The sequence below is a fragment of the Scyliorhinus torazame genome, chromosome 2, assembly GCF_047496885.1.
Source record: "Scyliorhinus torazame isolate Kashiwa2021f chromosome 2, sScyTor2.1, whole genome shotgun sequence".
Classification (NCBI taxonomy): Eukaryota; Metazoa; Chordata; class Chondrichthyes; order Carcharhiniformes; family Scyliorhinidae; genus Scyliorhinus; species Scyliorhinus torazame.
This window is the reverse complement of record NC_092708.1, coordinates 162,377,402-162,400,310: the sequence shown is the minus strand read 5'-3', so window position 1 is coordinate 162,400,310 and position 22,909 is coordinate 162,377,402.

Genomic DNA, 22,909 nt, shown 5'->3' with positions numbered 1-22,909 from the left:
TGTCTTAACAAATGTTCCCTGAGCTTTTCATCTACGATTCCAAAGAAAATTTGGTCTCTGATCATAGAGTCAGATAGCATGGAGAAGTTACATGTTTGAACTTTGAGTTTCAAATCTGTTATGAAGCAATCAATAGATTCTCCATCATTTTGCATACTTTTCTTACAATACTCTTGAGGGTTTTACCATTCACTGTATATTCCCTACCTGCATTAAACCTTCCAAAATGCATTACCGCACATTTGTCCGGATTGAACTCCATCTGCCATCTCTCCGCCCAAGTCTCCAAACGATCTAAATCCTGCTGTATCCTCCGAGTCCTCATCGCTGTCCGCAATTCCACCAACCTTTGTGTCATCTGCAAACTTACTAATCAGACCAGTTACATTTTCCTCCCAATCATTTATATATACTACTAACAGCAAAGGTCCCAGCACTGATCCCTGCGGAACACCACTAGTCACAGCCCTCCAATTAGAAAAGCACCCTTCCATTGCTACTCTCTTCCTTCTATGACCGAGCCAGTTCTGTATCCACCTTGCCAGCTCACCCCTGATCCCGTGTGACTTCACCTTTTGTACCAGTCTACCATGAGGGACCTTGTCAAAGGCCTTACTGAAGTCCATATAGACAACATCAACTGTCCTACCTGCATCAATCATCTTTGGGACATCTTCGAAAAACAAGTTAGTGAGACACGACCTCCCCTTCACAAAACCATGTTGCCTCTCACTAATACGTCCATTTGCTTCCAAATGGGAGTAGATCCTGTCTCGAAGAATTCTCTCCAGTAATTTCCCTACCACTGACGTAAGGCTCACCAGCCTGTAGTTCCCTGGATTATCCTTGCTACCCTTCTTAAACAAAGGAACAACATTGGCTATTCTCCAGTCCTCCGGGGCATCACCTGAAGACAGTGTGGATCCAAAGATTTCTGTCAAGGCCTCAGCAATTTCCTCTCTAGCCTCCTTCGGTATTCTGGGGTAGATCCCATCCGGCCCTGGGGACTTATCTACCTTAATATTTTTTCAAGACACCCAACACCTCGTCTTTTTGGATCTCAATGTGACCCAGGCTATCTACACCCCCTTCTCCAGACTCAACATCCACCAATTCCTTCTCTTTGGTGAATACTGATGCAAAGTATTCATTTAGTAATTGTGCACTCGCACTGTCTAAATCAGATGCAGACATATATAGCTGAAACTGTTGTTTTAAAACTTTCCAGTTAACATCTAGTTTACCAGATCTCCTGAGCTGTCGTAGAGATTGCACTTTCTCCATGAGTTTGGGATTCTTCTGTGTTTTGAAGTAACAGGTCTGTAAGCAGCCTGTTCTTCGAAGTCTGAGTCGCGTGCTAGTTTTTGTTGTTAGAATCTATATGAATAATTTTTAATAAGTTCAGCAAAAAAACCTGGTACCATGTTATATTCCTTGCCTTTTCCTCCAAGATAGTCAGATATGGAGTGCTGACAAAGAATATAAAAATAAGAAGTTTGAATCAAAATAAATTTATTTTACACGACTAACTTTGATTAGGTTTACACACTTTACTGAGTAATAGATACTAAACTAATAATACTGAATCTGTAGTACAGTAATCAATATTCTATCCAACTACACTATGACTTGACCTTATCCTATATCTCTACAATCAATTCTCACTCTGTTCTCCAGGCTTCTCATTATGTTCACTTCTGCTTCTCCCAGAATTCCGAGAGATGCTGTCTTATATACAATGAATTAGTAACGCCATCTAGTGTTTGATTCACACATAGTTTCAGATGTTACTACACTGGCACTATACATATCATTACAACGGGGAGAGCAGCCTGAAGACCAGCCCTCTGCTCGAGACTCAGGAGACCCCGGAGGTCGGGTCAGAGGATGACAGTTTCATCCTCCACCATCCCAGACATTATCACCTCGGTTGGATACACGAGTGAAGAGACTCCTGGGACAGTATCTGGTGCGCACCACACAGTCGGTCCGGTACAGCAGGTGGAGGTAGGAGCAGCCGTGGGGCTGGACAGTCGGAGAGCAGGCCAGCCCCAGGAACCAGCTGTCGCCCAGACAGGTCCCGGAGTCATGGAACATTCAGTCCCCCCCACAGTGGAGATGCAGTCAGAGACCCGGGGACTACAGGAGGGACTACAGCCGGCTTCCAGCAACTGAAGGCGCAGGTGGAGGAGTCCATCCACATGCAGGAACAGGGGGTGGTGCCGCTCATGCATGCCACCCAGGCCGACACCGCACTGGTGGTGTCCGCGGTGGAAGCAATGGGGGCGACGGTGTTGGATATGGGTCAGTGTGTGCTAGGCCTGGGGCATTCTGTGCAGGCGGGGGCCAAGGCCAAAGACAGGGCTGCTCTCTCACAGGCAGCTATGTACCAGAGCCCCCTGGACATCGCAGTGGCGCTTCTGAGCGTGGTCCGGTCACAGCAGGCCATGGCTGAGAATGCTGGCGGCATTGCCCAGACACTGGCCGGCATGGAGCCGACTCAGAAGGAGGTGGCCCACACCCAGAGTGACATTGCCCACAACCAGGGGGACGTGGCCCAGTCACTGGCTGAAGTGGCACAGACCCTCAGTGGGGTGGGACAGTCCCAGGCGGAGATGGGCCACCCCCTGTGCTCCATGGCTGCGAACATGCAGACCCTTGTCGAGACCAGAGCGGGCCTCCAGGATTCGCAGCGCCAGGTTGCAGAGGGGCTTGAGGAGATGGCTCCGCTCGCAACTCCGTCCCATGGAGTAGCCCAGGGGCCTGTGCCAGTGGCTCCCACAGGGGAGGTGCTGGAACACCCCAGCATCTCTGACTCCCCCTCCTCCTGTCCCTGGTGCATCAGGTGGGCTGTGGCAGACCAGGGCAGCATCACGCCACCCGGATCGCCCGAGCAGCCGGTCTCATCCAGGCCTGGTCGCCCCAGGAGACGTGCGCCAACGGGAACCTTGTTGCAGGGTAGGAGTTACAGCAGGCAGCCTCCACTCCTGCTGTACCGTCTGGGGAACCACCTAGGTGTAGTGATAGGGTCCGTAAGGCAAGAAAGTTAGATACCAGTTAAATTGGCACGGGTGCAGGGCACAGTTGAGTCATGGGACTAGGGCACAGACTGTATATATTTGTTCATAATAAACACCTGTTAACACCATTCAAACCTGCCTCGGTGCTCCGTCTGATGGGTGTGGGGGTGGGACGGTCAGTGCTGGCCAGTGGGAGTGGGGCGGCTGGGGGATGAGTGATGGCCCCGTGGGTGGACCGTGCTCCCCCCTTCACCCCCTCCCACCCCACCCCAGGGATTCAACGGGACCATGTGATGGACTGGTTATCTCGCATGCAGGGATCACCAAGATGGATGGTGCTACTGTGGACATGAGTCAGACATTGTCATTCGATGAGGAGCACGGAGCTCATCGGAGAGCAGGCTGTCATCATTCTCCATCCCATGGACCAGACCTGCTGTCACTGCCAACTCAGTACCCCCAGCTCGTTATGCAGCAAGTATATATAACGGAGGCGGGTGTGCATGTGGGCGGTTTGGTGGTGTGGGAGGTGAGAGGGATTGGTGGTGTGGGAGGTGAGAGGGTGTGGGTCTGGGATGATGGTGTCCATGCCCTGGCCAGCAACCCCCCTCCCCATAGTCAGTGAAACGTGAGGCGACAAGGGCGTCCCGTGCATGCTGGCCCTGGCGATGGCGTTGTGCGGCCTCCCATGCCTGCCAAGACCCCATGTCCCACTCATTGTTCCCCTCCCCTTCATCCTCCTCATCTGATGAGGCCTGCCCTTCCTCCTCCTCCTCCTCCAGCACATCGCTCCTCTGCTGTGCGATGTTCTGGAGGACACAGCAGACCACCATGTTGCGGCCGACCCTCCTTGCCAAGTACTGAAGGGCCCCTCCAGAGCAGTCCAGGCACCTAAAGCGCATCTTCAGAACCCCAAAGCACCGCTCGACCACACCCCTGGTCGCTGTATGGGCGTCATTGTAGCGGGTCTCCGCTTCGGTCTGTGGCCTCCAGATAGACGTCATCAGTCACGATCGCAATGGGTACCCCCTGTCACCCAGGAGCCAGCCCCGCATCTGGGGGGTGTGCCCCTCAAACATGTCGGGGATCACCGAGTGTGCCAACATGAATGTGACGTGCACGCTGACTGGGTATCGGGCGTATGGGTGCATAATGGGCATCTGCTGGCCACAAAGTAGCTGAATGTTCATCGAGCGGTAGCCCTTTCTGTTCATGTACAGTGGCCTGTTGTCCGCCGGTGGCCGTAGGGCGACATGCACCCCATCGATCACCCCTTGGACCTGGGGCACCCCGGCGATAGCAGCGAACCCCGCTGCCTGGGCATCCTGGTGGGCACGGTCCACAGGGTACTGTATGTACCGCTCCACCTTGGCATATAGGTGCACCTGTGCGCCGATATCTGTGAGATGCCGGCCAGGTCTCCATTCGGCGACTGGAAGGACCACGAGGCATAAAAGTTAAGGGTGACCGACACCTTGACAGCCACCGGGAGCGGGTGTCCTCCCCCATATCCCTGCGGTGCCAGGCATGCCATCATCTGGCAGATGTGTCTGACAGTCTGTCTGCTCATCTGCAGTCTCCCTGCATGCCCAGTCCGGCAGTCCTCGAACAACATGCGATTGCGGTACATGCGGGGCCTCATCCAGTGCCTCCTTGGCACCTCCTCTACCTCGGCCTGTTGGACGGCCGGACCACAAGCTTGTGCAGCCGCATGTCCCTCTGCAGTCCGCTTATCTGCTGCACTTCCGCCTCCTCTCCGAGCAGCCTCCACTCATGCTGCCACAGGGCATCATGCAGAGCTGCGGCCATCGTCACGGCGGCCAGCATCGCGGGTTGGTGTTCAAATGCCATTGTCTGCAGGGGGCGAAAGGCCAACATGTTAATGTGGTGCGTACCTCCGTGCCCAACCAGGTACCATGGGCTATTTGGTGGCCCCAGTTGGAATTGCGGGCCCAACCCACGCATGTCCTACCTCCCCCCCCCCCCCCGCACTCCGGTCCCATCGGTGCCCCCGGACCAGGCGCCCGTCCCTGCTGCCAGTAGCACCGTTGGCTGGCACTGTCCTCACTGGGGGCTGCCGTGGGTGTGGCCCTTGGTGGTCCCCCGGTGGGTGGATGCCAGTTGGGCGGGGTGTTCGGGGGCGGGCACGCTGTGGTGGGGGGGGGGGGAAATGTGGGGGTGGCCGCACCCACATGGCCGGTGTCACCGTGTAGAACCAGGGGCCAGAATGGGTGGTCAGCGAGATGGCCGCTGTAATGGTGGTCGGTGCATGGGCACCGCCCCAGTCCTGCGGGCGAGCACCCTGGCTACTCGGCCCGCCCATGGCAGGGGTCCCCCCGTCACGGCCAGCATGGCCCGTGTCCTGGCCAGCAGCCCGCAGTCACTCCAGGCCATTTCCTACCTCCTCTCTCTCGCTCAGCAGCCAGGATGCCAGGTTCACGCTTTTTATAACCACAAGTGAACCACGTCGTTGGGAACTCGACCCATTGGAGCCGCTGAATCGCGGAGGCCCCGGAGCATCGGGCGTCAGGCCCGGTGATGATATGCCTACTGTACTTTCAGGCCACGCGGCGAGCACCGCATTTACGCCATCTTGGGGGTTCCGAAGCATTCCCATTTGGCATCAAACTGGCGTCTACCCTGATTTTGGCGTCGGAAGCTATTCTCCGCCCAATTGCATTTTCCAATTTTGGCGTCGACAAACGGAGAATCCAGCCCCAATTCACTCCTTCAGAATTATAATACGATCTCAGTGAGACTGAGAGTCAATCTGGTGGAAGCCTGTACAGGTGAAGGGGAGTCTCTGGAGGAATTCCTGCAGCCCATGTGGTCTAACTGAAGGCAGATTTTAAAAAATTATTCATTTACAGGATGTGAGCGACGCTGGTTAGGCCAGCATTTATTGCCCATCCCTAGTTGCCCTTCAGAAGGTGGTGGTGAGTTGACTGCTTGAATCGCTGCAGTCCTTGAGGTCTTGGTACACCTACTGTGCTGTTAGGGAGGGAGTTACAGGATGTTGGCCCAGCGACAGTGAAGGAGCACCGATAAAAGATCCAAACCAACCAATGATTTCAAGATCACCGACTCCAAAGACTACCACTTCAGCAGCAAATATTCATCTCAGCCCTTGTAATCCCTGTTATTTTTAACCTTTCCAACCCACTCACCGTCTGTCTGTCTTGTGTGTGGAGGGTGGGATGTAGTTTGGGGAATAGTTATATCAGTAGCCCATTGTTCTATTATTTCTATTATATGTTTATCTCTTATCTTATTATAAATAAAGTTTTTTTAATGTTTTACTTACAAACCTGGTGCATGTGAGTCATCGAAAGCAGTTGAAGGTTAAAGATCTCAGGAAAATGTATGAATCATTGGTTAATTCAGTCATTTTGGGACTCCGGAGTCTGTGGGGCTCTAATTGACCATACACTAGCCCAGGATGTCGTAACAGAAGTGCAGCTTGAGGGGTTAATCTTTGCAGAGTTGGTTGGCTGTATTTGCAACATTCTTTGTTTTACAGCTTTTACCTCCTTATCAGAGTCTTCGTAGTCATAGCCCTGGGGCGCGATTCTCCGCTCCGACGGCAGTGTGTCGGAGCCGGCACCAAAATGGGAGTCTTTCACTCCGCGGTCGGCGCCTGTTCCAGGACTCCATTCTGCGCCGTACAAGTGGGCCAGCAGGGGTGCGGCGGGAAGCGCGGCCTCAGAGCAACGTCGGAGACGCGGTGCCACTCAATCGACGCGGCGCAGCGTCGCACATAAGGCGACGCGAGCGCACAGGCTGCCGATGGAGCAACATGGCGCCACACCGAGCAGTGCCCGGTTCACCGACCATGACCTGGAGATGCTCCTGGATGCCCTCGAGGAGAGGAGGGGGTGTCTGTACCCTGGACCCGGCCAGAGGGCCCCACCCAATGTGGCTTGGCATCTGTGGAGGGCGGTGGGCCCGGCCGTCAGTGCCATCGCGTTGACACCCAGAACTGGCGAACAGTGCCGCAAAAAGCTCAACGGCCTACTGAGGGCAGCCAGGGTGAGTACCCAGCAATGTGCCCATGGCACCAACCCCCCTACCCCCAACATGTGTAACACCCACCTCCTCCCCAGGAGGACGGTACAACCACAGCTGTGACCCGCATGGCTGCAGCCACCCATGCAAGCCGCGTTGGCCGTGTGCCCTGTGCACCCATGCCAACATAGATCCAACTGCATGCATCGGACCACCTAACAATGCTGTAATTTACCCCCCCGCCCCCTGGCCCCTTTCCCCTCAGCACTCTCCCCTCAGCACATTACTCCCAGCACTCTCCCCTCAGCACTCTCCCCTCAGCACTCTCCCCTCAGCACTCTCCCCTCAGCCCTTCCCCCTCAGAGCACTACCCCCAGTCGTTTCCCCTCAGCACTGTCCCCTCACCCCGTACCGCGACCCACCCCCCCCTCCACCTGCCTAACCATGATGGTGTATTGTGTGTTGCAGGGCCACGCGTTGACCGACCCGGAGCACCTGGCAGACACCGTTCCCGGCCAGCGCCTGGGCGGCCAGCCGACGCAGATCAACCAGGCGCATCAGGATTACACCGCCCCGGCCAGCGCCTGGACGGCCAGCCAACAGGGACACGAGCAACGATGGGGAGGGCAGGTCCAACAACAGCCCTCCGGCCCAGTCCAGTGACCACACGACGACACAGGACACTAGCACACAGCGGACAGACAGACACGACAAGACGACACAGGACACTAGCACACAGGGAATGGACAGGCACAACACGACGACACAGGCACACAGGGGATGGACAGCCACGACACAACGACACAGGACACCAGCACACAGGGGGATGGACAGGCACGACACGACGACACAGGACACCAGCACACAGGGGAATGGACAGGCACGACACGACGACACAAGACACCAGCACACAGGGGATGGACAGGCACGACACGACGACACAAGACACCAGCACACAGGGGGATGGACAGGCACGACACGACGACAGAGGACACCAGCACACAGGGGACAGACAGGCACGACATGACGACACAGGACACAGGCACACAGGGGATGGACAGGCACGACACGACGACAGAGGACACCAGCACACAGGGGATGGACAGCCACGACACAACGACACAGCACACAGGGCACAGACAGACACGACACAACGACACAGCACACAGGGCACAGACAGACACGACACAACGACACACGACACCAGCACACAGGGGACAGACAGACATGAAAGAACACAACGCGACACCACCAAGGAGGGGACGAACATACAGGATACTGTAATAAGAGACACATCAGTATATGATGGTGCAGAGACACACACTGACTGACACACTGCAAGACCAATTAACACACACAACACAGCAGCCAATCACCAGTTAGGGCACGGTCACTATAAAGACAGAGGGCACTAGTTTTCCCGCTCATTCGGGATGCAGCCTCAGAGAGACAGAGCCCGCAGTCAGTAGCACAAACATCCACCATGTGCTAGCAGTATAGGCTGGTCAGGTTAGGCATAGGTCTTCAGTCAATCTAACATAGTGTCGACCCACAGTGCAAGTATGTTTAACAGCTCTTAGTTAAATAAAATAGAGTCGTACTATTACAAGTGTTGGTAGCCTGTCTATGTTACTGCTAAGGTAAACGCAGTCTCCACAGATCCAGAGTAACCAACACATCATGGTACCAGTACGTGATGTTAGAGTTTAATAGACCTACCTTCAAGTGATCTGCCTTCGACCAGTAATCAGCCATCCAGAAGTATGGACAGCGTCCGCCCTCCCCCGCCGCTCCGCATCACCGGCAACCTCGGTGTGAACTGGAAAATCTTTAAACAACGATTCCAGCTATACCTCGAAGCTACAGACCTGGAAGCTGCATCAGACGGCAGGAAGATTGCTGTCTTCCTTTCCACGGCCGGGGACCACGCCTTCCATATCTTCAACTCTCTCACTTTCGCTTAAGGTGAAGACAAGGCCAAGTTCAAGACAGTCCTGCTCAGATTCGACAGTCACTGTGACATCGAGGTAAATGAAAGTTTTGAGCGTTATGTCTTTCAACAGCGTCTGCAGGGTAAGGATGAACCTTTTCAATCTTTCCTCACCCACCTTCGCATCCTCGCGCAGTCCTGCAATTACGGCTCCACCTCCGACTCGATGATCCGCGGCCAGATCGTTTTTGGTGTGCAATCGGACCCTCAAGGTTAAAGAGCTCACCCTTGCGATAGCCATCGAGACCTGCATTCTGCATGAACACGTCACTAACCGATACTCACACATTCAAGCGGCTGAAACGACGCGGCAAGGTCCCCACGAGGCAGAGCGGGTGCAAGCCATTAAACAACTCCAAGGCCTAAGCCTGGATGAGGGCGGCCATTTCGCGTGCTTTTCGCGGGCTCCCGCGCATGCGCGCACTGACCGAGGGGACGGCGAGGCCGAGGACCGCACTGCGCAGGCTCGCACTACGTACGATCGCACCGCGCATGCGCGGTGGCGTACCGAGTGTTCTGACGTCACGATGTGCGGCAACTGTGGCTCCACCCACTTAAAGCGGCAATGTCCTGAAAAATCCCGACGCTGTCTCCAATGTGGCAAGCTTGGCCACTATGCAGCCCTTTGCAGGTCTGCTCAACCTACTACCTCTCGTCGCTCCAACCAGCCTCGCAGGGATGTCCGAACCATCCAGCCACCGATCACCGATTCCGACTTGATTCCGGACCTTGACACCGAGGACCCGAAAGCACCATTTCGGGTGGCCATCATCACCAAACACAAGATGCTCCAGGAGACAAAAGCCAAGTCTCTCCCAATATTCAGCATTGATCCGGACGACGAGTGGTGTGCCATCCTCACGGTCAAGCGATCTCGCATCCGATTCTGCCTGGACACGGGCGCTTCAGCCAACCTCATTGCACGGTCTGACCTCGAAAGCCTCCATGTCAAGCCTATCATCCTGCCATCCGCCTGCCAGCTTCTGGACTATAATGGGAATGCCATTGCTGCCAGTGGCTCTTGCCAACTTGAAGTGTCGCACCGGTCATTAAAGGCTAACCTGCCATTCAAAATAGTGGGATCCACTGAAGCCTCCCTGTTTGGTGCTCAGGCGTGCAAACTTCTAAACCTTGTCCAAAGGGTTCACTCCCTGTCACCCGCTGACGCTCCCGCATCTCAGGACGCTGACTTTCGGACACAGCTGAATGCTATCATCACCAGCTACCATGGTGTATTCAAGGGCATGGGCACACTCCCATTCACTTATAAAATCTTGTTAAAACCAAATGCCACGCCTGTGGTGCACGCACCTCGCAGGGTACCAGCACCCCTCAAGGACCGCCTCAAGCAGCAGCTGCAGGACCTCCAGGACAAGGGCGTAATTTCAAAAGTTACAGAACCGACTGACTGGGTCAGCTCTCTGGTGTGCGTGAAAAAAACCATCCGGCGAATTACGCATATGTATTGATCCCAAGGACCTCAACCGCAATATTATGAGAGAAGACTACCACATTCCAAAGCGCGAAGAACTCACCTGCGAGATGGCTCGCGCCAAATTTTTCACCAAGCTAGATGCATCCAAGGGGTTCTGGCAGATCCAACTCGACACATCCAGTCGGAGGCTCTGCACCTTGAACACTTCATTTGGCCAGTTTTGCTACAACCTGATGCCGTTTGGCATCATCTCTGCATCGGAAGTGTTCCACAGAATAATGGAGCAGATGATGGAAGGTATCGAAGGGGTTTGCGTATATGTGGACGACATCATCGTCTAGTCTACCACCCCGCAGGAGCACATTGATTGCCTCCAACGCGTCTTCCGACGAATCCATGAGCATGGCCTCCGCCTCAACAGGGCCAAATGCTCCTTTGGTCAAACAGAACTTAAATTCCTCGGAGACCACATTTCACAGTTTGGCGTGCAGCCGGATGCTGACAAGGTATCTGCCATTAAGGCCATGAAGACACCGGAGGACAAGAAGGCGGTCCTCCGCTTCCTGGGCATGGACAATTTCCTGGGGAAATTCATCCCTAACCTCACCTCCCACACCACGGCTCTCAGGAACCTGGTTAAGAAGACGACCGAGTTCCAATGGCTCCCCGCCCACGAACAAGAATGGCGGGAACTCAGGGCGAAGCTGACCAAGGCCCCGGTGTTAGCATTTTTCGATTTGGCCAAAGAAACAAAGATCTCCATGGATGCCAGTCAGTCCGGCATTGGAGCAGTGCTCCTTCAACGTGACAACGCCTCCTCATGGGCTCCTGCCGCATACGCGTCACGTGCAATGACGCCCACTGAACAGCTATGCGCAATTTGAAAAAGAGCGCCTGGACCTTCTTACCGGAGTCGTCAAATTCCATGACTATGTCTATGGACTCCCAAAGTTCGCAGTCGAGACAGACCACAGGCCACTAGTCAATATCATTCAAAAAGACCTTATTGACATGACGTCGCGCCTGCAGTGCATTCTCCTTAAACTCAGGCGGTACGACTTTGAACTCGTCTACACCCCGGGTAAGGAGCTCATTGTCGCCGATGCACCCTCCCGATCTGTCACCACACCCTGCGACCCAGCGGGCTTCGTGTGCCAAATTGATGCTCAGGTGGCATTAGCCGCATCCAATCTGCCCGCCATGGACGAACGACTCATCCATATTCGTCGTGAGACGGCCAACGATCCCCTGCTCCAACGTGTCATGCGCCACCTGACAGACGGGTGGCTCAAGGGCCAATGCCTTCAATTCTATAACATTAAAGATGACTTGGCGGTGGTAGATGGAATTCTACTAAAGCTGGACAGGATCGTCATTCCGCACAGCATGCGGAACCTCGTCCTTGAGCAGCTCCATGAGGGCCATCTGGGAGTGGAGAAATGCCGCCGATGGGCCCGTGAGGCAGTGTACTGGCCTGGAATCAACAAGGACATTGCCAACGCCGTTCTTAACTGCCCAACATGCCAGCATTTCCAGCCTGCTCAGCCAAGGGAGACCTTGCAACCCCATGAGTTGGTCACGTCCCCCTGGACCAAAGTGGGCATCGACCTGTTCCATGCACTTGGCCGGGACTACGTCCTCATAATGGACTATTTCTCAAACTACCTGGAGGTAGTTAGGCTACACGACCTCACCCCAACTGCGGTCAACCTTCGCTCGCCATGGCATCCCGCTCACAGTCATGTCCGCCAATGGCCCGTGTTTTGCCAGTCAGGAGTGGTCCAATTTTGCCAAACGATACAACTTCACACATGTCACGTCCAGTCCCCATTACCCCCAATCCAATGGCAAAGCTGAAAAGGGGGTGCACATTGTCAAACGACTCCTGTGCAAGGCAGCCGATGCAGGATCCGATTTTTACCTCGCCCTGCTTGCTTACAGGTCAGCCCCATTGTCCACCGGCCTGTCACCGGCTCAATTGTTGATGAATCGCACGCTGCGGATGACGGTGCCGGCCATTCCTGTCCCGGACTTGGACAACCTTCCGGTTCTTCGTCGAATGCAGTTATCTCGGGCCCAACACAAATCAACGTACGACGCCCGTGCCACGGATCTACCTGCTCTGGCTTCTGATGACGAGGTCCATGTCCAACTTCCCGATAGTGGTTGGTCCGCCACCGCTGTGGTGCTCAGACAAGTGGCCCCCAGGTCATTTTTGGTTCATCTACAAGACGGCTCTCTTCTTCGCCGAAATAGGCAGGCACTACGACTCCTTTCTCGCTCGCCACCAGATCATCATGTCCTGCCCCGCCGTCACGATGAACCCCTCACTGACTTTGCAGATCTCCCTTTCGCTCAGACACCCTCTGAGTCTGACACAGTCCCACCCATTCCAGAACAGGCGGCCCCTGACCCACCCTTGAGGAGGTCAACCAGAATTTGTCGCCCACCTCAGAGACTGAATTTATGAACTGCCTGAATTCATGGACTCTTTGAACTCATTAACTGATTGTTTCGTTACCCTGCTTGATTAACTCACTGGTTTGTACATACTGTTGTTCTAGTTATATTTTGTGTTACATACTGTCCATCTGCACTAGACACCTTCCAATGTAAATATCTTAGAGTTTCTGTACATAGTCCTGTAAATATGCTCGCATGTGCCACACATAGTTAGGAACATTTGCATACTACATTATTTATTGCCACAGACACACATAATTTTTTTTAGAAAAGGGGGATAATATACACGTCAGTATATGATGGTGCAGAGACACACACTGACTGACACACTGCAAGACCAATCAACACACACAACACGGCAGCCAATCACCAGCCAATCACCAGTTAGGACACGGTCACTATTGATGCACGATCAATGACCACTAAAGCGAGGTTGTAGTCCAACTGAAGACTTTAATAAGCTAGATGTTTCCCCCAGCAGCTCAGGTACAGAATGAAGGCTGCTGGGGCGGCACGGGCTCTTGTACCCCACCTAGCAGGGCGGAGCTACCATACCTCCGAACCAATAGAAAGCATACAGTTTCCACCAATGGTACTCCAGCCTATCAGGTACCGTAATACCTCTAATACCACATTCACCCCCTGTTAAAAAAGTGCCCGGCAGGGGTGGTGGCCTGATACTACAAACATGGCAACGTGGTAGAATTAGTTATGGAGGTACCGTAATACATCCGTACAGTGTTTTGTAACTATTTACAATTCTGATGAATTAAATTTGCAGTTTACAGTTTACAATTTAAAATTAAGCAATCAGTTGATCGGGGGCCCTGGTCGTCCTCTGTGGTCGTCGGAGCTTTGGCGGTGACTCCGATGGAGGCTCGGGCGTCTGTGACTCCGGGAGCGTGGCTTCGATCTCCATGGCAGCTTCGGCACCCCTAGACGGCGCTGGTGGGGAAAACAGTTGACCTGGGAAGGGAGCGCCTGCGGGGAGCGTCGATGGGTGGGGGGGCCAAGACGGGGCCAGCGGACTGACTGATCCTCCTGTAAGGTGTCCCAGTGGAGGGGAGGGTGGGACTGGTGGCTGGGGTGTGCGTGGTCCGGCGGGCGCCAGGTCTCATAGGGAGACCGTATCTTGTCGGCCGTCGGGGTATGCCATGTTGGCGTACTGGGGGTTAGCATGGAGCAGATGGACCCTCTCGACCAACGGGTCCGACAAAATGGCGGTGCCCATCCCTCTAACGTGGCGTCCGTGGGACAAGATGGCGGCGCCCGAGGTACGCACATGGCCCTGGAATAGGGAGATGGCGGCGACGGCTAGCCACACGGGGACCGTGGAGAGGTTTGTGGTGGCGGTCCGCATTCACCGCCGGAGACCGCGGCAACCGCACGGGCCTAACATACCCCCACAAAATGGCCCTTTTTGCCGCATCCCTTGAAGATGGATGCGCGGGCGGGGCAGCCCTAGCGGGGGTGCTTGGCCTGCCCGCAAAAGTAGCAGCGGGTCCCCCCGGGGTTGCCAGGCTGCCTTACAGCGCAGGCCTGTGGGGGGATCGGGGAGGTCTCTGGGTCAGGCGCGGAGGGGGTTCCGCGCTGCCCAGGGGGCTGCCGCGCGGTCGGGAACGTAAGCGCGGGCATTCCTGGAGGCCACGTCCAGGGAGCCGGCAAGGGCCCCTGCCTCCTTGAGACCCAGAGTGCCTTTCTCTAGCAGTCGCTGGCGAATTTGTGAGGATAGCATACCTGCCACGAAAGTGTCCCGGATCAAGAATTCAGTGTGTTCGCTCGCCGAAACTTGCGGGCAGCTGCAGTTTCTCTCCAACACCAGGAGTGCACGGTAGAATTCTTCCAGCGATTCCCCAGGGGTTTGTCGCCTTGTTGCAAGCAGGTGCCGGGTGTAGACCTGGTTTACCGGGCAAATATAATGTCCTTTTAGCAGCTCTATTGCTGCATCGATATCTTCCGCTTCCTCGATGAGGGTGTAAATCTCCAGGCTCACCCTTGAGTGCAGGACTTGCATTTTCTGCTCTCCGGTGGGTGTGTTTTCGGACGTTCCGAGATACCCTTTAAAAACTCCAGCCAGTGCTTGAAGATTGCCGCTGAGTTCACCGCGTGGGGGCTGAGTTGCAGACACTCCGGCTTGATTCAGAGCTCAATCCGTTTTTTTTAAAAATAGCTTATTAAATTGATGCACGATCAATGACTACTAAAGCGAGATTGTAGTCCAACAGAAGGCTTTAATAAGCTAGATGTTTCCCCCAGCAGCTCAGGTACAGAATGATGGCTGCTGGGGTGGCACAGGCTCTTATACCCCGCCTAGCAGGGAGGAGCTACCATACCTCCTAACCAATAGAAAGCCTACAGTTTCCACCAATGGTGCTCCAGCCTATCAGGTACCGTAATACCTCTAATACCACAACTATAAAGACAGAGGGCACTAGATTTCCTGCTCATTCGGGATGCAGCCTCTGAGACAGACAGAGCCTTCAGTCAGTAGCACAAACATCCACCATGTGCTAGCAGTATAGGCTGGTCAGGTTAGGCATAGGTCTTCAGTCAATCTAACATAGTGTCGACCCACAGTGCAAGTATGTTTCACAGCTCATAGTTAAATAAAATAGTGTTGTACTATGACAAGTGTTGGTAGCCTGTCTATGTTACTGCTCAGGTAAACGCAGTCTGCACAGATCCAGAGTATCCAACACATCAGCTACGGCACCCCAGGGTACCCCCAACCGCAGGTCCGATGGTGACACTGAGGTTGCGTCACAGCTGTCCCCTGCACCCTCCGCCACCGCAGATACTCTCACTTTGGCTGGCCATTTTAGTGATGAGGCTTCTGGGACACTAACTGGTGCGCACCACACAGCCGCTCCGGTACAGCAGGTGGAGGTAGGAGCAGCCGATGGGCCGGACGGTCGGAGGGCAGCCCAGCCCCAGCAAACACCTGCCGCCCAGACGGGTCCCGGGTTCCTGGAGTTCCCCTGCCCACCCATAGACTCGATGCAGTCAGGGACCCAGGGGCGTGATAGTGTGACGGTCGGTTTCCAGCACCCTGCAGGTGGAAGTGCAGGAGTGCATCCACGTCCAGGAGCAGGAAATGGTGCCGGTCATGAGTGCCACACACGGGTGACGTCCGCGGTGGAGACAATGGTGGCGGCGGTGTCAGGCATGGGACTGAGTTTGCAGGGCTTGGGGCTCTCTGTACACGGGTACTCTGTGGCCCAGGACAGGGCTGCCATCTCACAGGCAGCCATGAGCCAGGGCCAGCTGAACATCGCAGAGGTGCTCAACAACCTGGCGCGGTCTCAGCAGGCCATGGCACAGTCCCAGCAGACCATCGCTGAGATCATCAGCACCATTGCCCGGGTGATGGATGGCGTTGTGAAGAGCCAGACAGGGATGACAAACTCCCTGAGCTCCATGGCTGCGAACGCCCAGACCCTGTTCGATACTAGCGCGGGCCTCAAGGACTGGCAGCGTCAGGCGATGGTGATGCCCCGGGTGCTGGATCCGCTCGCACCCCCATCCCAATTGCCCAAGGTGCAGCCTGGCCCATCCAGGCCGGGCTGCCCCAGGAAACGGCCGCCAAAGGGGACCCTAGTCACAGGGCAGGAATCACAGGAGTCCGCCTCCAGTTCTGCTGTACTGTCTGGGGGAACACCGAGACGTAGTCATAGGGCCCGTAAGGCCAGAAAGGTAGACACTGATGAGTAAGTTGACACGGGTGCAGGGCACAGAATAGTTAGATGGGCTGGGGCACATGTACAGAACGTCTGTTATTAACCAAATTCCACACCTATGTGAGCTGCCTCTGTACTCTGTCCGATGTGTGCCGAGGTGGGGCGGGATCTGTGTGCCAGTGTGTGTGAGGGGCGCTGCGATAGAAGTTGAGCTCTGGTGCGCGTGACGTGCGGCCCCGTGCCCCCACCCCCTCACGGTTCTCCCACGCCAACCCGCCCCCCAGCCGTACGCCAGGGCCATGGGATGCAGTGCCTGGCCCGCGTGCAGGGTCCAACCAGGTGGAGGGTCTTGATGTGGCCATGAGTCAGACATTGTCGAACGATGTATGGCTCGGAGCCCATCGCACGCCGGGCTGTCATCATCCTCCATGCTTGTACCAAACCCACTTACACCATCAACCGTTTGCCCCCATACCGTAGTGCCAAAGGTAAATGTGCCATGGAGGAGTCGTATGCATGCGGGTGATGTGGTGGTGGGGGAGGTGAGGGTGGTCGGTAGTGGGGGAGGTGAGGTGGTCGGTGGTGGGGGAAATGCCAAACTCTGCTGTCATGCCCATGCCTATCACTGCTGACCCCCACCGTGGTCACCGAAACGTGCAGCTACCAGCAACACCCGTGCCTGCTGGCCCAGCCGGCGGCGCTGGGCAGCCTCCTGTTGCCGTCCATCCCCCATGTCCCGTGCATCAGCTTCCCCCTCGCCATCCCCCTCATCTGGTGAAGATTTCCCCTCATCCTGACCATCCTCCTCCTCCAGCAGATCGCCCCTCTGCTGGGCTATGTTGTGCAGGACGCAGCAGACCACGACGATGCGGCCGACCCTCTCCGACGGGTACTGGAGGGCCCCCCAGAGCGGTGCAGGCACCTGAAGCACATCTTCAGCAGCCCAAAGCACCTCTCGACCACACTCCTGGTCGCTGCATGGGCAACATTGTAGTGGCGCTCCACGTCGGTCTGTGGCCATCGGATATGCGTCATCAGCCACGAACATAATAAACACCCATTTCTTAAAGGTACTCTCACTTCAGATATTTATATACACACACATTTACAAACACCCATTTCTTAAAGGTAATCTCACATGACACCTCCCCCCAAGAACAAAAAATAAACCATCAACTTCAAGATGGTTTCATTTTTCACCTTTTCACTATCCCAATTGTCCAAGGTGCAGCCTGGCCCATCCAGGCCGGGCCACCCCAGGAAACAGCCGCCAAAGGGGACCCTAGTCACAGAGCAGGATTCACAGGGGTCCATCTCCAGTTCTGCTGTACCGTCTGGGGGAACACCGAGACGTAGTCATACGGCACGTAAGGCCAGAAAGGTAGACACTGATGAGTAAGTTGGCACGGGTGCAGGGCACAGAATAGTTAGATGGGCTGGGGCACATGTACAGAACGTCTGTTATTGAACACATTCCACACCTTTGTGAGCGGCCTCTGTACTCTGTCCGATGTGTGCCGAGGTGGGGCGGGGTCTGTGTGCCAGTGTGTGTGAGGGGCGCTGCGATAGAAGTTGAGCTCTGGTGCATGTGACGTGCGGCCCCGTGCCCCCCCCCCAACGGTTCTCCCATGCCAATCCGCCCCCAGCCATATGCCAGGGCCATGGGATGCAGTGTATGGGCCGCGTGCAGGGTCCAGCCAGGTGGAGGATCTTGATGTGGCCATGAGTCAGATATTGTCGAACGATGTATGGATCGGAGCCCATCGCATGGCGGGCCCATCGCATGGCGGGCATGGTACTCCATGCTTGTACCAGACCCACTTACACCATCAACCGTTTGCCCCCATCCCGTAGTGCCAAATGTAAATGTGCCATGGAGGAGTCGTATGCATGCGGGTGATGTGGTGGTGGGGGAGGTGAGGGTGGTCGGTAGTGGGGGAGGTGAGGTGGTCGGTGGTGCGGGAAATGCCAAATTCTGCTGTCATGCCCATGCCCATCACTGCTGACCCCCACCGTGGTCACCGAAACGTGCAGCTACCAGCAACACCCGTGCCTGCTGGCCCAGCCGGCGGTGCTGGGCAGCCTCCTGTTGCCGTGCATCCCCCATGTCCCGTGCATCAGCTTCCCCCTCGCCATCCCCCTCATCTGGTGAAGATTTCCCCTCATCCTGACCATCCTCCTCCTCCAGCAGATCGCCCCTCTGCTGGGTTATGTTGTGCAGGACGCAGCAGACCACGACGATGCGGCCGACCCTCTCCGACGGGTACTGGAGGGCCCCCCAGAGCGGTGCAGGCACCTGAAGCACATCTTCAGCAGCCCAAAGCACCTCTCGACCACACTCCTGGTCGCTGAATGGGCAACATTGTAGTGGCGCTCCACGTCGGTCTGTGGCCATCGGATATGCGTCATCAGCCACGAACATAATAAACACCCATTTCTTAAAGGTACTCTCACTTCAGATATTTATATACACACACATTTACAAACACCCATTTCTTAAAGGTACTCTCACATGACACCTCCCCCCAAGAACAAAAAATAAACCATCAACTTCAAGATGGTTTCATTTTTCACCTTTTCACTATCCCAATTGCCCAAGATGCAGCCTGGCCCATCCAGGCCGGGCCACCCCAGGAAACAGCCGCCAAAGGGGACCCTAGTCACAGAGCAGGATTCACAGGGGTCCATCTCCAGTTCTGCTGTACCGTCTGGGGGAACACCGAGACGTAGTCATACGGCACGTAAGGCCAGAAAGGTAGACACTGATGAGTAAGTTGGCACGGGTGCAGGGCACAGAATAGTTAGATGGGCTGGGGCACATGTACAGAACGTCTGTTATTGAACACATTCCACACCTTTGTGAGCGGCCTCTGTACTCTGTCCGATGTGTGCCGAGGTGGGGCGGGGTCTGTGTGCCAGTGTGTGTGAGGGGCGCTGCGATAGAAGTTGAGCTCTGGTGCATGTGACGTGCGGCCCCGTGCCCCCCCCCCCACGGTTCTCCCATGCCAATCCGCCCCCAGCCATATGCCAGGGCCATGGGATGCAGTGTCTGGGCCGCGTGCAGGGTCCAGCCAGGTGGAGGGTCTTGATGTGGCCATGAGTCAGATATTGTCGAACGATGTATGGATCGGAGCCCATCGCATGGCGGGCCCATCGCATGGCGGGCATGGTACTCCATGCTTATACCAGACCCACTTACACCATCAACCGTTTGCCCCCATCCCGTAGTGCCACAGGTGAAGGTGTCATGGAGGGGTCGTATGCGTGCGGGTGATGTGGTGGTGGGGGAGGTGAGGGTGGTCGGTGGTGTTGGAGGTCCGAACTCTGCTGTCTGTGCCCATGCCCATCACTGCTGACCCCCACCGTGGTCGCCGAAACGTACAGCTACCAGCGACACCCGTGACTGCTGGCCGAGCCGGCGGGGCTGGGCATGTTGTCCATCCCCCATGTCCCATGCATCTGCTGCTCCTTCGCCATCCCCCTCATCTGGAGAAGAGTTCCCCTCATCCTGACCGTCCTCCACCTCCTCCACCTCCAGCACATCGCCCCTCTGCTGGGCTGTGTTGTGCAGGATGCAGCAGACCATGATGAGGTGGCCGACACTGACGGGTATTGGAGGGCCCCCCAGAGCGGTCCAGGCACCTGAAGCGCATCTTCAGCAGCCCATCATCCTCCATGCTTGTACCAGACTCTCACATGACACCTCCCCCCAAGAAAAAAAGATGGTTTCATTTTTCACCTTTTCACTATCCCTTAAGAAATGCACACAGTAAATATACTTTTTTGTTTCAAAAAACAACACACGCAAACAGGTATAATAATATAGTCCATTTTTTTCCTCGTTTTTCTTCCTCCAACTGAAATCCTCCTCGATTGACAGTCTCTTTGAACAAGAAGGTCTCTGCACGATCCGTCCATTTCTCTACGCCTCGGCATTTCTCTTTAAAGTCAGATACATTAGTTCAATCTGATCACAGAGTCCCTTGTAATTCTCCAACACAGGATCATTGGTTATCACAGCTATCAGGCAGTCAAATGCCTGTTGAAACTCCGCTGCCCACTGAAATTTTTGATGTTTCTTCAGCAAGTCCATCAGTAGAGCAACCACGCGACAAAACCTTTGCACAAATGTTCAATCAAATCCACTCATGCCAAGAAATCGCATTATTTCCCATTGTCCTGAGGGTATGTTTGTTAGTTAACCGTTGAAATATGGCTGGTGCGTTTTTCATGCCAAAATGGCATAACTTTGAATTGGTATATACCATCTGGAGTCACAAAAGCTGAAATCCCCTTCGCTCTTTCGGATAAAGGTGCCTGCCAGTAACCTTTAAGTAAATCCAGTTTGGAAATAAAAGCTGATTGTCCCACTTTCTCAATGCAATCCTCCAAACGTGGGCTAGGATACGAGTCCGTTCTTGTAACTGCATTAACCTTTCTATGGTCCACACACAACCGTAGGGTATTGTCTAGTTTTGGTACCATCACTATAGGTGAGCTCCATTGGCTGCATCCCACTTCAATTTTGCCATTTTTAAGCATAGTCTCAATCCTTTTGTTAACCTGCGCCAATTTTAAAGGGTTAAGTCTGTATGGATGTTGTTTGATTGGAACAGCATTTCCCACATCTACATCATATATCGCCAATTTGGCACATCCCAATTTATCTCCACAAATATGCCCATGTGATATCAATAACTCTTTCAGGTCAGTCTGTTTTTCCTCTGGAAGGTAACTCAACAATTTATCCCAATTTTTAAGAACATCCTCGCTTTCCAATTTAATTTGAGGTATGTCAAATTCACAGTCATCTGGATTTGGTTCATCACTTTGAGTTAGAATCATTAAAACCTCCTCCTTTGTCTCTCCTTCCCTTTCAAAGTACCTTTTAAGCATATTCACATGACACACACGGTGAGTCTTCCTTCTAGCCAGCGTTTTTACCACATAATTCACCTCACTTAATTTCCTTTCAATCTGATAAGGTCCACAAAACCTAGCTTTGAAAGGTTCACCTACCACTGGTAACAACACTAAAACTTTATCTCCACTGACAAAACATTTTGTACAACTTTTAAATGTTGTCTAGCCAATTCACCTGCTCTATTTAATCGTTCCCTGAAATTTGACACGTAATCCAATAATGTAATTTCCGATTTCTCAGTCACCAATTTTTCCTTAATCAATTTAAGTGGTCCTCTTACCTCATAACCAAAAATTAGTTCAAAAGGACTAAATTTGGTTGACTCATTAGGTGCATCCCTAATTGCAAACAGTACGAATGGAATTCCTTTATCCCAATCCTCTGGATAATTGTGACAGTAAGCCCTCAACATGGTCTTTAATGTCTGATGCCACCTTTCTAATGCTCCCTGCAATTCTGGATGGTACGCAGTTGATTTAAATTGTTTTATTCCTAAGCTATCCATAACTTCTTTGAATAACTTTGAGGAAAAATTTGATCCTTGATCCGATTGTATTTCTGTGGGCAGTCCATATCTAGTAAAGAATTTAAGTAACTCCTTCACAATCTTTTTAGCTCTAATATTACATACTGGAACGGCCTCTGGAAACCTTGTAGACACATCTAATATAGTCAAAAGATATTGATTCCCACTTTTTGTTTTAGGAAGCGGTCCTACACAATCAATTAGGACCCTTGTAAAAGGTTCCTCAAATGCTGGAATGGGTATTAAGGGCGCTGGTTTTATCACTGCTGGAGGTTTCCTTATCACCTGACATGTGTGACATGACTGACAAAATTTAATTACATCTTTATGTGGTCCAGGCCAATAAAAATGTTTCTGGATTTTAGCTTGAGTTTTCCTTATTCCCAAATGACCTCCCACTGGTACCTCATGTGCAACTCGCAACACCTCCTTTCTATACTCTACCGGCAATAACTACTTTCATAGATTATCATAGAATTTACAGTGCAGAAGGAGGCCATTTGGCCCATCGAGTCTGCACCGGCTCTTGGAAAGAGCACCCTACCCAAGGTCAACACCTCCACCCTATCCCCATAACCCAGTAACCCCACCCAACACGAAGGGCAATTTTGGACACTAAGGGCAATTTATCATGGCCAATCCACCTAACCTGCACATCTTTGGGCTGTGGGAGGAAACCGGAGCACCCGGAGGAAACCCACGCGCGCACTGGGAGGATGTGCAGACTCCGCACAGACAGTGACCCAAGCCGGAATCAAACCTGGGACCCTGGAGCTGTGAAGCAATTGTGCTATCCACAATGCTACCGTGCTGCCCCTTGATGAACTTCTACCCACTTTTCATCCTCCTGCATATGTAAAGGTCTCCAT